At 34.3% G+C, this 14,758-nt stretch overlaps 1 long non-coding RNA gene across 1 annotated transcript in view; it reads right to left on the bottom strand.

The window, feature by feature from the left end:
* LOC309615293 overlaps positions 1-14,421 on the bottom strand; it is a 68,460-nt gene extending 54,039 nt beyond the window's left edge. Inside the window, exon 1 of the long non-coding RNA XR_014236708.1 lies at positions 12,383-14,421. This is a non-coding gene — a long non-coding RNA (uncharacterized lncRNA). The remainder of the gene's footprint in view (positions 1-12,382) is intronic.
* Positions 14,422-14,758: the final 337 nt, after the last annotated feature.

Raw genomic sequence — 14,758 nt, 5'->3', positions numbered from 1 at the left:
TTATAAATTTTAATTTTAGCTTATCAGTTTTGTCTTCTACAGTACATGCTTTTTTTGTGTTCTATTTAGGAAATATTTGCCTAATCCAAGGTCATAAAATTTTTCTCACATACTTTCTTATGAAAGTTTACAAGTGTTCTGTGATCCAAGTTGATTTTTGTATTCAGTTGATTTTTGTATTCAGTGTAAGAGTTGATGTTCATTTTTTCTTTTTCTTTTCCTGCATATGAATGATCAATTGTTCTAGCTCCATTTGTTGAAAAGACTCTTCAGTATATGTACATATGTATTTTTGGACTTCCTATTCTTCTCAGTGACTCTTTGTGTCCATCCTTACCCCAATACCACATTGTTTTAATTAATGTAAGTTTAATTAATCAGATAGTGTGACTCTAGCTTTGTTATTCTTTTTTAAAAATTGCTTTAGCTGATCAAATTATTTTGCTTATGTGTATTTTAGAATCGCATGATAATTTCTTTGAAAAAGATTTCTAGGATTTTGATTGAGATGGTATTGAATCTACAGATAATTTTGGGCGAACTATTATCTTGGTGATACTATAGGTCTTCTGATTGTAGGAGAACTGCTCTGCCAGGGCACCTAGGTAACCTCACACATCCCCGTTGGCCATGTACGCAAGACTCAAGTTCAGGGTGACCAAAGTCTTGGTGGACCCCCTGCCATCTTCCCTCCTGCGAACACAAGATAGGCAGTCTTGTGAGGATCTGGCATAAGGCTGTTTCTCACTTGTCTTGCTACCTTGAAGGTGCTGCTATAATGCAGTTTCTTATTTGCCTCCCTGGTTCTGGTGAGGCATGGATTTTCCACCTTCCCTACCCCTTTGGCACAACTGCAGGCTCTAATATTGCTTAACTGCTGTCTAGCATTTGTTTCTCAGCAACAGAGCAACAGCACCCACCCTCACGCTCGGCTGCCTCAATCTATCTGAGCTCATTGTCTTCTTACATGGTCTTACCTAGCAGCTACTGCTGCCTTGAGACTGTTTAATGTGAGTCAATGAACATGGTTCTTCTCATCACTAGGTCTTTTAATTTTCTCTCATTGAAGTTTTATAATATTCACCATAGCAACCCTGCATATATTTTGTTAGATTTATCATAAGTACAGTATTTCAGACTTTGATGTTCTTGTGATTGGTACCTTAAATTTTGTTTTGAAACTGTTTATTGCTAGTATTTATAAATACAATTGACTACTGTATATTAACCAGGTTTCCTGCAACATTGCTCAACTGACTTATTAGAGCTAGTAGCTTTGGGGTTATATTCTTTGGGATGATCTAGATAATCATGTAGTCTGCAAATAAGGACATTATTATTTCTTCTGCTTAAATCTATAAACCTTTTATTTCTTTTTTTTTTTTTTTCTTGCCTTACTTTACTGGGGTAGGACCTCCAGCGCAATGGTGAATAGGAGTGGAAAGAGTGAATTTGCTTGCATTGCTCCCAGTCTTAAAGGAAAACTTTCATTACTTCACCATTTTGTATATCAACTGTAGGTCATTCATGACTATCTTTTATCAGGTGAGGAAATTTGCTTCTAGATTGCAGAGAGTTTTTTAAAAATATCATAAGTGAAGATTGTCCTTTTAAAAATGTTTTTCTTTTTCTCATTGTTGGGATAATCATATGATTTTTCTTTTTCAATCTACTGATATGGATAATTACATTTATTTATTTCCAAAAATTGAATCAGTCTTCATTCCTGGGGAAAAACAATCCCAATTGCTTATAATATATTATACCTATACATTGCAGATTAAATTTGTTAATATTTTGTTTAGGACTTTTGCATCTATGTTCATCAGTGAAATTGTTCAGTAGTTTTCTTTTTTGTTAATATCTTTGTCTAGTTTTGGACATTTTAAAAATATCTTTCTGTTATTGATTTCTTGTATAATTCTATTGTGGTCAAAAAACATACTTTGTATGATTTTAATTATTTTAAGATTTTTTTTTTTAATTTATTTTTTATTTTATGGCTGTGTTGGGTCTTCGTTTCTGTGCGAAGGCTTTCTCTAGTTGTGGCAAGCAGGGGCCACTCTTCATCACGGTGCGCGGGCCTCTCACTATCGCGGCCTCTCTTGTTGCGGAGCACAGGCTCCAGATGCGCAGGCTCAGTAATTGTGGCTCACGGGCCCAGTCGCTCCGCGGCATGTGGGATCCTCCCAGACCAGGGCTCGAACCCGTGTGCCCCGCACCGGCAGGCAGATTCCCAACCACTGCGCCACCAGGGAAGCCCTATTTTAAGATTATTAAGCCTTGTCGTATGGTCCAGAAAATGATCTTCCTTGGTGAATGTTTCATGTGTAGTTGAAAAGAATGTGTATTCTGTTGTTATTGGGTAAATTGTATAAATGTCAATCAGGTTGTGTTGATTTTTGTTACTCTTGTTGTTCAGGTCTTTTATGCCCAGTTTTCTCTGTTGTTGGACTGATTACTGAGGACAGTGTCACAATCTCCACATATAACTGAGATTTTGTCTATTTCTTCTTTTATTTCTATTAGTTTCAGTTTCATATATTATAAACATCTTTGTTAGGTACATATACATTTCAGGTTATTTTGTATTCTTGATAAATAGGCCCCTCTCTGATTATGTAATATTCTTTTATTTTTGGTAATAATCTCTGTTCAGAAGTCTACGTAGTCTCCCCTAAATCTCAGTTTCTTAGATTCCATGTCCTTCTCTTTCTTGGTTTATTACCTGGTTTTGGTGACTATCTTCTAATAGCTTCCTAAGAAGAATGAAAGATAGGCAAATTTTTTCTTACTTGCATGTGAAGAGGAGTAGAATATGTGACCTCAAAATATGTCACTTTGGCATGTGGATTATCTTGAGCTGAAAGCAATCAAGATCCACCAGTCTCAAGAAAATCTTTGACCTCTCCCTTAACTACCTAAAATAATTTAGATTGGGGGCTTGGCTTGGAGAGAGAGCTATTACTATTACCAGAGATAACTTTTATCTGAATGACCTATCTGCCTAGCAAGGCAAAGATCTAATTACCAAGCATCTGCTTTTCTTATTGGCCAGTGAATTACCTTCCTCCCCTTTGAAGCCCCAGGCCCCATTCCATTCCTTAGCTCAGAATGGCATAAGCTTCAACTGCCTGCCTTGCCCTTGGGTCTCATTTTTTTGTGGGATTCCTGTACATATGAAATTTAATTTATTTTTCTCTTGTTAATCAGTCTTATGTCAATTTAATTATTAGACCAGCCATAGAACCTAGAAGGGTAGAAGGAAATTTTTTTCTCCCCAGCAACTGTAGGAAATAATTATTTTTTTAGCATAAAATTCTAAAATTTTTCCTTCAGTGTTTGAGGGATTGACAAGCAAGCAGTCATATTTAGTCTTCAGTTCCTATGACTTTTCTAGCTTTCGACACTGCTTCTCATAAGACTTTCTCTTATATTGTTTTCATGTTTCCTGGTCCTCCTCTTATCCTCCTGATTCCTTCTTTTTTTAGTGTCTAGATGGCTCTTTCTCTTCTGCATGCCTTGTCTTTGCGTCTCTTATTTTCTCCTCCATACATTATCCCTAATCTCATTAATGCTTATTAATTTAACTTCTAGGTATTTGCTGGACATACGTCAGTCCAGACTTCTATTCTGTGGTTCAGACTGTTATTCTACCGCCCATTAGACATGTATAACTTGATGTCCCACAGGCTTTTCTAATTCAACATGCCCATTATATCCTTCCCCAAAACTTATTCTTGCTCTAAAATTCTTTATTTCAATAAATAATGTCACCATCCATTTAATTGCCTAAATCTGAAACTCTGAAATAAATCTCTATTTCTTATCTCCACAGCCAATCAATCACCAAATCTTATCAATTCTATAGCCTAAGTAAATTCTTCATATTCTCCTCATCTTATGCACAAATAGAGCAGAGGTAGTTTAGTGCAGTTATGTGATTCAAAGCAGAAACATTGATACCAGCCCAAGATAAATATGATGGTTTTAACTCTTTAACTTTGGGCAAGTACTTAGCCTCTTCAAAGCCCAATAATCTCAGATGTCAAATAGCAATAATTATAATATCTACCTCATAGGGTCATTTATAAGCATTAAATAAGATAAGGTATGTGAAGAGCTTAGCGCAGTCACTGTTATAGTCTAAGCATTCAACAAATGTTTGCTGATATTATTTTTACTATTATAAATACATTCTTTATTTGTGCTTTTCAGATCCTAGTGGTTTGATAGTTGTTATTATTTTCATTTTATAAATAAGGAATTGAAAGTTTGCGAGATATTAAGTAACCTACTTGTTATTACACAAGTAGCTAATGGATTAAAATAAAATCCTATTCATTTCCAAATTCCAGGCTTTAGGTATGGTACTTGAATTTTAAATTTTGCATTTAAGAAAAATAAAAGGCTTATATTTTTAGGTAAAATTGAGGTACAATCAATTATGTAACTTTTATTATTAGAGAAAACATGTGTGTTATTTAAGTGACACATAGCTTTCCCTGACACTGAATTAGATAAGAAATGTGTTACTTTGAACTTTAGGGAATACTGTTTTGCAGCAGACAATGTCTTCAACAACGTCTTTACAGAAAGTATAATACTAGATTTCATATGACTATTCCTATATTATAAATTGGAAGGATGCAATATTCAGCTGTACTGATTATTTCAAATCTGAATGGAATTAGAGTAACATAGTTTATCTCTAACCTCTAATAGCTGCCAGAGTTATAAAATATGTGGAATCGTATAATTTAACTGTTCAATGGAATCCAGGAAGCTGAGTGCATTTTGCATTATAGACAGCTCAACTACATTTGCTTCTGTGAAAGTATTTTATTTCTCAATTCATCTGCTACTGTTCTAATATTAGATTCCCTTTTTCTTTCAGCTCTTCTTAACTATACCTTTTCTTTTTTTTAAAATAAACTTTCCATATCTTTTATTTATTTATTAGTTTATTTATTTATTTATTTTATTAAGGTATAGTTGATTTACAATATTATGTTAGTTTCAGGTGTATGACACAGTAATTCAAATTCTTATAGATTGTACTCCTTTTATAGTTATAAAATATTGGCTATAGTCTCTGTGCTGGACAATATATCCTTATAACTTATTTACTTTATACATAGTAGTTTGTACCTTTTAATTCCCTAGGCCTGTCTTTCCCCTCCCCACTTCCCTCTCCTCACTGTTAACCACTAGTTTGTTCTTTATATCTGTGAGTCCATTTCTTTTTTGTTTTACTGACTAGTTTGTTTAATTTTTTAGATTCCACATATAAGTGATAACATAAAGTATTTTCCTTTGTCTGACTTATTTCACTTAGCATAATACCCTCCAGGTCTATCCATGTTGTTGCAAATGGAAAAATTTCATTCTTTTTTATGGCTGAGTAATATTCTTATATATATATATTTCACATCTTCTTTACCAGCTATATCCTTCATTATAGTAATTTAACCATAATTATCTGGAATTATGGAATTCCTCAGAAGGGATGAAAGGGAGGTTTCCTTTGGAGGATGAAGGCTGTCTGTTTTTAGGCTCTTTGATTTTGTGTTCTTTTGCTCTTCTTAGTTTGTTCCTTTCTCCTTTCACTGCCCCATCACATTTTCTTACTTTGGGATTTTTCTATCCATTAATGGGTTTCCCTAGTTGGTTCAGTAATCATCACTGTTTTCATACTATCGCATTCTCCAACTAACTGATCCAAATTTCTGCCTTCTGTTGGTCTGATTTTCTGAAATGATAGGATTTAGAGTTTCTAGAAGAGGAGATGGAGTACATATTCTTCAAATAAATTTTCCAAAGTAGTAATTCTCTTAGGCTTTGATAGAAATTGGAGTAAACCAACTAAAACAATTTGGTGCTTTGATGTTGAGAAGATGCAATCATTTGGTAGGAATGAAGAAAGACTAACAGAATTCAGTGTGATACAGCAAGAAATCAAAGCAAGAACAGAAATTTGGGAAGTATATTTAAAGTTATGAGTTACTGGAAAGATGTGAGGTTATAACTTGCTCATATGTAAAGCTTTTAAATATCCCTCAATCTGCTTTTGGACTTCGTTTCTCCATATTAAAATGATGCTTCTTGATGTAAAAATAAAGGCATCTAGCTAATTTGGCAATTGTTTTAAAGTTGGCTTAGACTAGACCAAATTTTTTTCCCAACAAGCATTTTCACAAGGGCTCATTGGCTTCTGATACAGTCTTGCTGTGAAAGTGTTTCATGAACCATTTTGTTGAGCCAGATTACATACAGAATCCATTTCCTGTGAGCATCATGGCTGAGAGACCTCCTCGCTAGCCAATCTTCCAGTTAAATGCTCCAAATTACCAGTTAATTGCTCTAGCCTGGTGCAACTGGCTTATGCATCTTCCAGATACCAAGTCAGAAGGAAATAGTGCAGATAACTACAAATTATCTAGTGGATTTCAAACCATTTATTTGGCTAATCAAATATTGAACATGTTTAGCATTTACCCAAATGTACCTGAATTGACAAAACTCACATTCTAAGAACTGTATTTTTTTTCTCATTAAGCAACATAAACAGTGATTAATAAACCTAAATTATGAAGTCAACATTTTAATTGCTAATGTTCTTGGATGCTCCTAGTAAAATTTGGTTTTATTCAATTTATTCTGCATATTGTAATGTATTTCATGAAAGAGAACACACCTGTGTCATCAATTACAAAAGAAATATGCATGTGGAACACGGTGGACATCACTGGTATGGATTACTGGTGCCTAAATTATCATCTGAGTTTTAAAAGGACTACCCCATAAAAATAATATCTTTAGCCTAATCATTTAGGGCATATTCAAAATGTCTTTAGGTGCCTTATCCAGACTTGGAAATGAATGCAAACCTGCCTTATTAAATAACAATATAACTATATAGCTTTAATGAAATTGAAAAAAAAAATAAAGATTTCTGAATTAAAATAGGCCACTCATGCAGAATAATTCATGCACAATGCAGGATTCCAATTGAGGGCTGATTTAATACTGATGTTAATGAAGTGCCAAGAAAAGAGTGAGTAATAGGGTGAAATTCTTTTGTAGCAATTTCCAGGAGAGGGTTTTTTTTTTTTTTTTGGTAATAGAACTTTCTTAGAAATTTCAATTGGAGCAATTTCTTTTGGGTGGGAGGGTTTGATTGAAAAGAGAGAGAGGAAAAAAATGAAGAGAAGTAAGGGTGAGTAAGGGGGAAACTTATCCTGCTTCTTTGTGAAATGTAGTATAAAATGAAATTGACTAAATGTAAAAATGAAATGAGCCCACCTTGTACATTTTCCAAGCTGAAAAAAATGCCAACAATAGAAACAATAAAGAATAAAGACATTTTGTGAATTTAACCAGTTTCAATGATCTTGTGGTCCTTTGATATGTCCTTTCAAAAAAATTGCCATTCCCAAGGTAATAACTTTGAAATATCATAGGATTTAAGTCATAAGTAAAATAAAAATGCATCTTCTCATTGCAGTTAAAGATATCATTTTCCAAAAGGATTATAGCAACAAGAAAATACCATTTCAAGGAACTGAATTTATTCAGTGGAAATAGTGGTCTTACTCTCATTACCATCTTTATTTTAGAAAACAGCCTGCAAAATTATACATATGATATTTCACCTGTTCTAGAAACAACACTGACTTATTTGATATGGTTACCTGCTTGTTGCAGCTGTACACTATTTACCAAATTTGCCAACTGCAGAATATTTACACAACAGTAAAAGCCCTAAAGCAGAAGTCTGCATGGTTTAATAAAGCATAATTTTTATGTATTTCAGAAGATGTTAAGCTTACTACTAAACATGGCTGCTGTAATATTTGGGAAATGGTAATTTACCTTTCACCCTCTCATTCCAATTTAAAAATCTAATCTGCAACACATTTCTTCTTTTCTGTCATTTTGTTTGAGATGGCCCTTTCTGTGCCTGTTTATGGATATTATGTTGTTAACTTTTCCCAAGACTGTAAAGAATAAAACATTTTAAATTCATCTTTTGAAAATAAAAATGCTTCTCCTGTTTATAAAATTTTGCCAGGATTTGCTCCATTTTGGCACCCTCTTGTCTCTGCCGTATTAATATCTATAAATCATCGCTTTACTAATGTCTCCTCTGGTGTGAAATTTTCAACGCTGCCTACAGAATGAAGTTTAGACACTCTGGCAAACTATGTTCTCTGAAATCTGTCCCTCTGCCCCTATTTGCCACTAATTTTCTACTTAGAAAGGCTACTCTAGCCAGAATGGTTTGTTCACCATGTAAAAAAAAAAAAACCCAAAAAACACCTTTTCCATTTTTTGCCTTACTCATGCCCCTCTTCCAAACCTTCTGGTCTCTTTCTGTGGAAATTCCAGCTGGCTCTACAGGTCTAGATCAAATGCTGCTTCTTCCACGAAGCCGTTCCTAACTTCCCTGTAAGATAGAGTCACTTTCTTTTCCGAATTCCTACAGCAATATTTGTATCTCTCAAATTATACAAATCAATACAATATATTTATCTCTAAAATTGGACCTGAAGCATTTTATCATTTTATCATTGTCGATCAGAGCATGGACTCAGGAACCAGGTGGCCTGGGATCAAATAATGACTGTGGAATTTTTTAGCTGTGTGAATTTGGGCAAGCTACCTGAACACCCTGAGGTTCAGTTTCCCCATCTCCAAAAATGAGATGTTAATGGTTCCAACTTGAGAAGAGTTGATGTGTCCAAAACACATAGAGCAGAAACTTGCACATCGTGGTTGAGCTCCCAGAGGCAAGGGCAGTAAAATTATTCTTGTTTGTAAACAATATGATCTCAGGTAATTTGTTGACTAAATTTATGAGTCAAAAATTCAGATAAGAATCCTTTGGGTTTGAATTTTCTATGATTGAATCTTATTTCCTAGGAGCTGCCAATATTTAAAATTATTTGATTAGTTTATGCTTATTGAGTCATCCATAAAATATTTATTGAGCACTTGTTATAAATAAAATATAGTGGTAGAACCAGTGCGAGGCAAAATACACACACTTTGGTCTCAAAATACACACACTTTGGCCTCAAAATACACAACCTTTGTTGATACTGAGTCATGCCATGAAAGCAGAAAGGATAGCATTGTGCAAAGAATATGCAGTTTTGATTCATAAAGACCTGAATTTCAATCTTATTTCTGCAACTTCTAAGCTATAATCTAGACGTTATTTAAGCGCTTCAATTTTCCCAAAGAAAACAGGAACCCTAATGATATCATATCATAGTTTATAGTGCAAATACAAATGAGATGTTTTAAAAAAGGCCTACCATATTATTTGCCACAATAGTCCCTCAAGAAACACTAGTTTTCTTCCCCAAATCAAATCAGAAGAGATTTTTTTTAAAAAAAATAGCAAATTTAAATGAACATTTAAAGTGTTTAACTGGATGTTAAAAGAAAGTAGAAAGTATCAAGGCCTGTGTGAAGCATTTACCTATATTTGTTCCTTCAGGCAAAAAAAATGATTGGGTTTCTACATTGTGTAAGATACTGCAGCTGATGTTATGTAGAAGTATAGAAATTAATGGGTTCTACATCTAAAGATGTAGAAGATATGTAGATGTTATGTAGAAGATGGCTTCTACATCTAAATGGCTTGTAGTGCAATGCATAAGTTCTGGCGTTTTTAGAAATAATTGTAGTGAATACTGTATATGTGTATTACAGCATGCCTTGAGGTTCCTGAGAAATGTGAGCACATTTCTGCCTTGAAAACCATGGAAGGGTCTAAGGGTCTGGTGCAAGCTGAGCTTAAAAGGCAGACAGGATTTTGATAGGTTAGGTTAGAAGTTGTATATCTCGGTTAGAAAAATGTAGCATAAATATGGAAAAGTGTATCATATGTTCAGAGAATAATTGGAAATCAAGTTTTAGTAGAATATAGGGTATGCTTAGGAAACTCATATAAAACAAATCCAGAATGGAAGTTGAGATTAGTTTCCTGGCCAGGGAGATAGTCAAGAGATTTGCATTGAATTTAGTAGATAAAACGAAGCCACTGAAGATATTTGAGCAGAGAAGTAACACAGGTGATATTATCAGAGCTGCACTTTCAGAAGTCTAAACTGATGGCTTGGAGTTTAGAACAGGTTGAAGAAGTGTCTAGTGATGTAGACATTAAGTTGTTTAGGTAGAAATAATAAGTTCTGAATTAAGGTGACGATGATCATAATAGTAGAAAAAAAGGATTAACTGGAAAAGATTGGCTACTATCATATTGCCTTAATAATACATAAAATTGTTTAAAAAGGAAAGAAATTGGAAAGCGAAACCAACTTTTTATCAGCACCTCTATGTTGGGCAGGGATGGTATTGGGCACTTTTATTGATCTCTTTTAATCTTTACAATACAGATCAAGATAGATTATATTTTCAGGTGGACAAGTAAGTAGCCCCCAAGAAGCTACAAAATAAAGTAGCCAGACTGAGTTGTTCTTAATAAGAGTTTAGTTAATGTCACTAACTCATATATTTCAAACTAATTTATTAGAGGCCCTCTCTCTAGTAATTGCCAATATACAATCAATCTGGTAAGGAAACTGAAACTAATCTGAAACGGATAAACACTCATCCCCTTTTCTAGCTAAATAGGACCAACAGTCCTTCCCATACAATATATCGTGAAGATTTCTTTCAAGTTGAAAAGTCAGAGTCCCTTTATGGCAGATTCTCTTTCTGTCAGGAGCTCTGCTTCCCTACTTCATGGCTTTCCCAACCTCATTGTTCATTTGTAGTTGCCACTTTAAGAATTCCATTTGGGAATCATTGCCACACTGCCTGAAAGTGATGCTTGAGAGCACTTCTGGAATGATCAAACCCTTTACTTCTGGGAAAATATACCCCAAAGAGAAGGTTAAAGATGCTGTTCCACTCTCTATATTCTTACACTTAACCAACCGTTAACTTGCGGTAGAAGTCGTTATGTAAAGAACACCCAGGGAAAATTTTAGGCAGCACAAATGATTTGTATTAAGTGTGTGAAAGGCCCTGAGGAATATCCACTAATTTTACTTGGAGATATCAGAGAGGTCTTGATGACTGAAATGGTTTTGCTGGTGTGAATTTTGTACTCAGGAGGCAAAACCAGAAAATGGAAAGTTGTATGGAAAGAGATTTTGAAATATTTTTTCTGGGACAGCAACTATTTGTCATGACTGAGAGAATCTGGCTGTCCTCCTCTCTTCCAGCATCACCACTTCTCCTCCCATGCCAAAAGAAACCTGGAAACCCCACTAATCTTCCTTCTGTCTGGTGTGAACATAACAAATGTAGCACCAAGTTATCAAGGAGTAGGAATTTTGCATATTGGTGAAAACAACAAGATTGTGTCTATCTTTACAATCTTCCTAAGGGACAAGTCTTATTCGAAGTAAGGGATGAGTGCATATGAATAGAACAGTGTGTAGTAAGAAGCTTTCAGAGATGGTTCTCAATGAGCCCCACCTCCTGGTATTCGTGCCTTTGTGTAACACCCCTCCTTGAGTGTAGGCTGGAACTAATGACTTGTTTTTAAGAGAATATGGTAAAAATGATGGGATATCACTCTCATGATTATTCTACAAAAGATTGTGACATATCTTATTGGACTCTTTCCATTGCTTGCTTGGATTGCATTCTTTAGTAAGCAAGATGCCATGTTGGAAAGGTCCATGTGGGAAGAAACTTAGGGTAATTCTTGGCCAACAAAGAACAGGGTCCTTCAGTCTAACAACCCATGAAGGACTGAATCCTGCCAACAACCATGTGAGTAAGCTTAGAAGTGGATCCTTCTCCAGTTGAGCCTTCAGGTGAGACTATGGCCACAGTCAACACCTTGATTGCAGTCATATGAGGAACTCTGAGACAGAGGACCTGTATAAACCATTCTCAGGTTCCTGACCCTCAGAAACTGTGAAATAATAAATGTATGCTGTCTTAAGCTGCTAATTTTGGGGCAACATGTTACACAGTGATAGATAACTAATACAGTTTCTATTTAATTCATACTCTAAAATTCTAAAAAGATTGGTCTGTTTCCATAATATTATTTAAGAATATAGTACATACTTGTGGGTTTGATCCCCTTTGGACCCCAGACCCTTTAATTAATTACATTTTTTGTTGATTCTTCTGCAAGTGTCTCCATTCATTCTCTCCAAACCTTTAATTTTTCTTTCCTCTAGGTAAATACTTGCCAAAGATATTTATTGGATTTTTTTTTTCAAATTCAGAAAGCAATTTCCCAAAATAAAGAGCTTTTTTTTTTTATGTTGCAACTTTTTCTCTTGAAGTGAAATTACAGTGAATGAATCAGCACCTATTATTTGCACGTGAATTTTGTTGCTACCTGTTCCTCTTTAGTTTTTTTTTTTCACACACACACACACACACACACACTGTATTTTATTTTTACAAGAGATAAATAGACTGACACCAAGCATTGTACATGGATGACCACAACAAAAGCAACAATGATTGCAATTACCAAACATGAAACACACTCATACTATGTCATAATATTGACATATTGAAATTGACATATTGAAAGAGCTTTATATTTAAATATAATTTTACATCTGAGTGTGGGTGTAGAGTTAAGTAAGAAGTGCATACTTATAAACATCACAAAACACATTGGTAAAATAAACAGCCAACAAGCAAAGACATGTGTTGCTGTGTTGTGTATGTGTGTGTTTTGTTTATTTATTTATTCCCTGAGTATCTCAGGGTTAGAAAGTTAAGGTTGGAGTGAAGGAAGGGAATCTAAATCATTTACAGTGGGCTGAGACAAATAGGTTTTTTCATTAAAAAAAGATTGGAAAGTAAGGATCTAGTTTTAAAATGCTTACACTTCTGCTTACTTTCTAAGGCATCGTACTGTACTCTGTATATACCAACTATTTTTAAAGCCATGTAGAAAAATAATAGCGTTTCTCTAGAATTCCACTGCAGGGTAATGCAACTCCATGATTTTCCCCTACTAAATAAATTCATCTGTGGCACTATTGGGTGCTTTCCAGTATCAACCTTACAGTCTTTATGATGTTGACGTTTCTTCCAGCAACTTGGAAGAGGTTCTCTACCAGAAATGTTATATTCCCTTAGGAAGTACCATTTTTGACTGTGTTCTTTAACTGGGAAGAATTTGGTCTACACATTCTTCAATCCCCATGAACATCAAAATTGGTTTCCTGAAAGCAAGAAGAGTACATATTTAGTGGCTAAATTGTTTTTTCTCCCTCAGGCTAAAATCTCAAGGTTTCTTCCAAGAGGTACAGATTGTTCTGGCTGCAAAATCTTAGAAATCTCATGTGCTTGACATATTTTAAATTTTCCCTTTATATATCTCAATGTTAAAGAGGAAGAGGGATTTTAAGTAAGCAATTTGCAATACTGTATATAGTACAACTTTGGGGGGAAAGTGTTTCTTTTGAAATTTCCAATACAAAATGGAAAAGAAGCTACAAATCTGTAAATCTGTAAATTTGTACATATAAAAGCAGACTGAGAATTGGGAAATGTGGTTACATCTTTTTCTGATGTAAAAGCTATGATCTGTCTTATAATCAAGAGGAATCTAGTTACTTAAAGAGAAAATATACATAATATCACTTAAGATGAAGGCCTCACTGTGGTAGGATGAATATGCAAATCTGATTTCTGCAGGAAGGTATTCACATTTAATCAATGATACAATTGTGGAGAGCATAGTTCTTGACAAACAAGTATATATGGTAATAGACATATCTTTGTTGTTCAGCCTCAATAAATATGCTTTAGCACTCAATTGGCACCTAATTAACAAATAATTAGAGTCTCAAAGAATATAAATTTACATTTGGTTGCGTTAGTTAACTCAGTGCCTTTAATACTTTGTTCTTAGTAGCAGTCTACGTAAGAATTTTACTACATTTATTCCTCTTGCCAAATGAAATGTCAGGAAGCTAAGAGTTATTAGAGCATTCTAATTGAAATTTGAAAACTAATTAGAATGTATGTTCCTATTTAGAAGCTTGCTGAACTAAAAAGTCTGGAGCAAAGAAAAATCACTATATTTATACTGTAACTGTCATATATTCTTAAAATTAAATTCAAACGTGAGATTTGATTTACAACATAACCAAAAATATACACCAAAGCACTTTAAACTTCTTCAAAAAATTGTGAAGATATTTTTGAAACTAAATAGAAATAAAATCTGCTTTTCCTGGGATAAACTAACAAGTAAAATAGCAAGTAGTAGAATTTTAACAACATTATATGGAAAATATAGCAACACTGGCCAATATCAGCAATTTCATTCACAGGAATTGCATGGGATTAAACTTTTGCAAAGCAAAACTTGGCAGGCAAAATTGCCAAACTCTTTCCAGAAATCAACTTACAAAGAAACACACACACACACACACACACACACACACACACACACACACACACACACACACACAGAGAGTCAAGAAAATTCTGGTATCAGTGGGATATCCCCAAACCTCATACAAAGATACATGAGCCAAAAGACAGTATTTGAGAACCTATGACTATTTGAGTGTATGTTAAAAATATACTTATATTTAAAAAATAATGCTTATATTTTACAACATAGAGAGTTATCCCTTGGGGGTTGTTTATTTTGAAGATGCTCATCATTTGAATAAAATAGACACCACCCCCCAGTATGAGTGATCACTGCATCCTTTTTTATGAGTAATGTTCAGTCACCTGG

The sequence above is a fragment of the Balaenoptera borealis genome (assembly GCF_965194805.1).
Source record: "Balaenoptera borealis genome assembly, chromosome: 17".
Classification (NCBI taxonomy): domain Eukaryota; kingdom Metazoa; phylum Chordata; class Mammalia; order Artiodactyla; family Balaenopteridae; genus Balaenoptera; species Balaenoptera borealis.
This window is presented reverse-complemented; position numbering and strand designations above follow the sequence as displayed.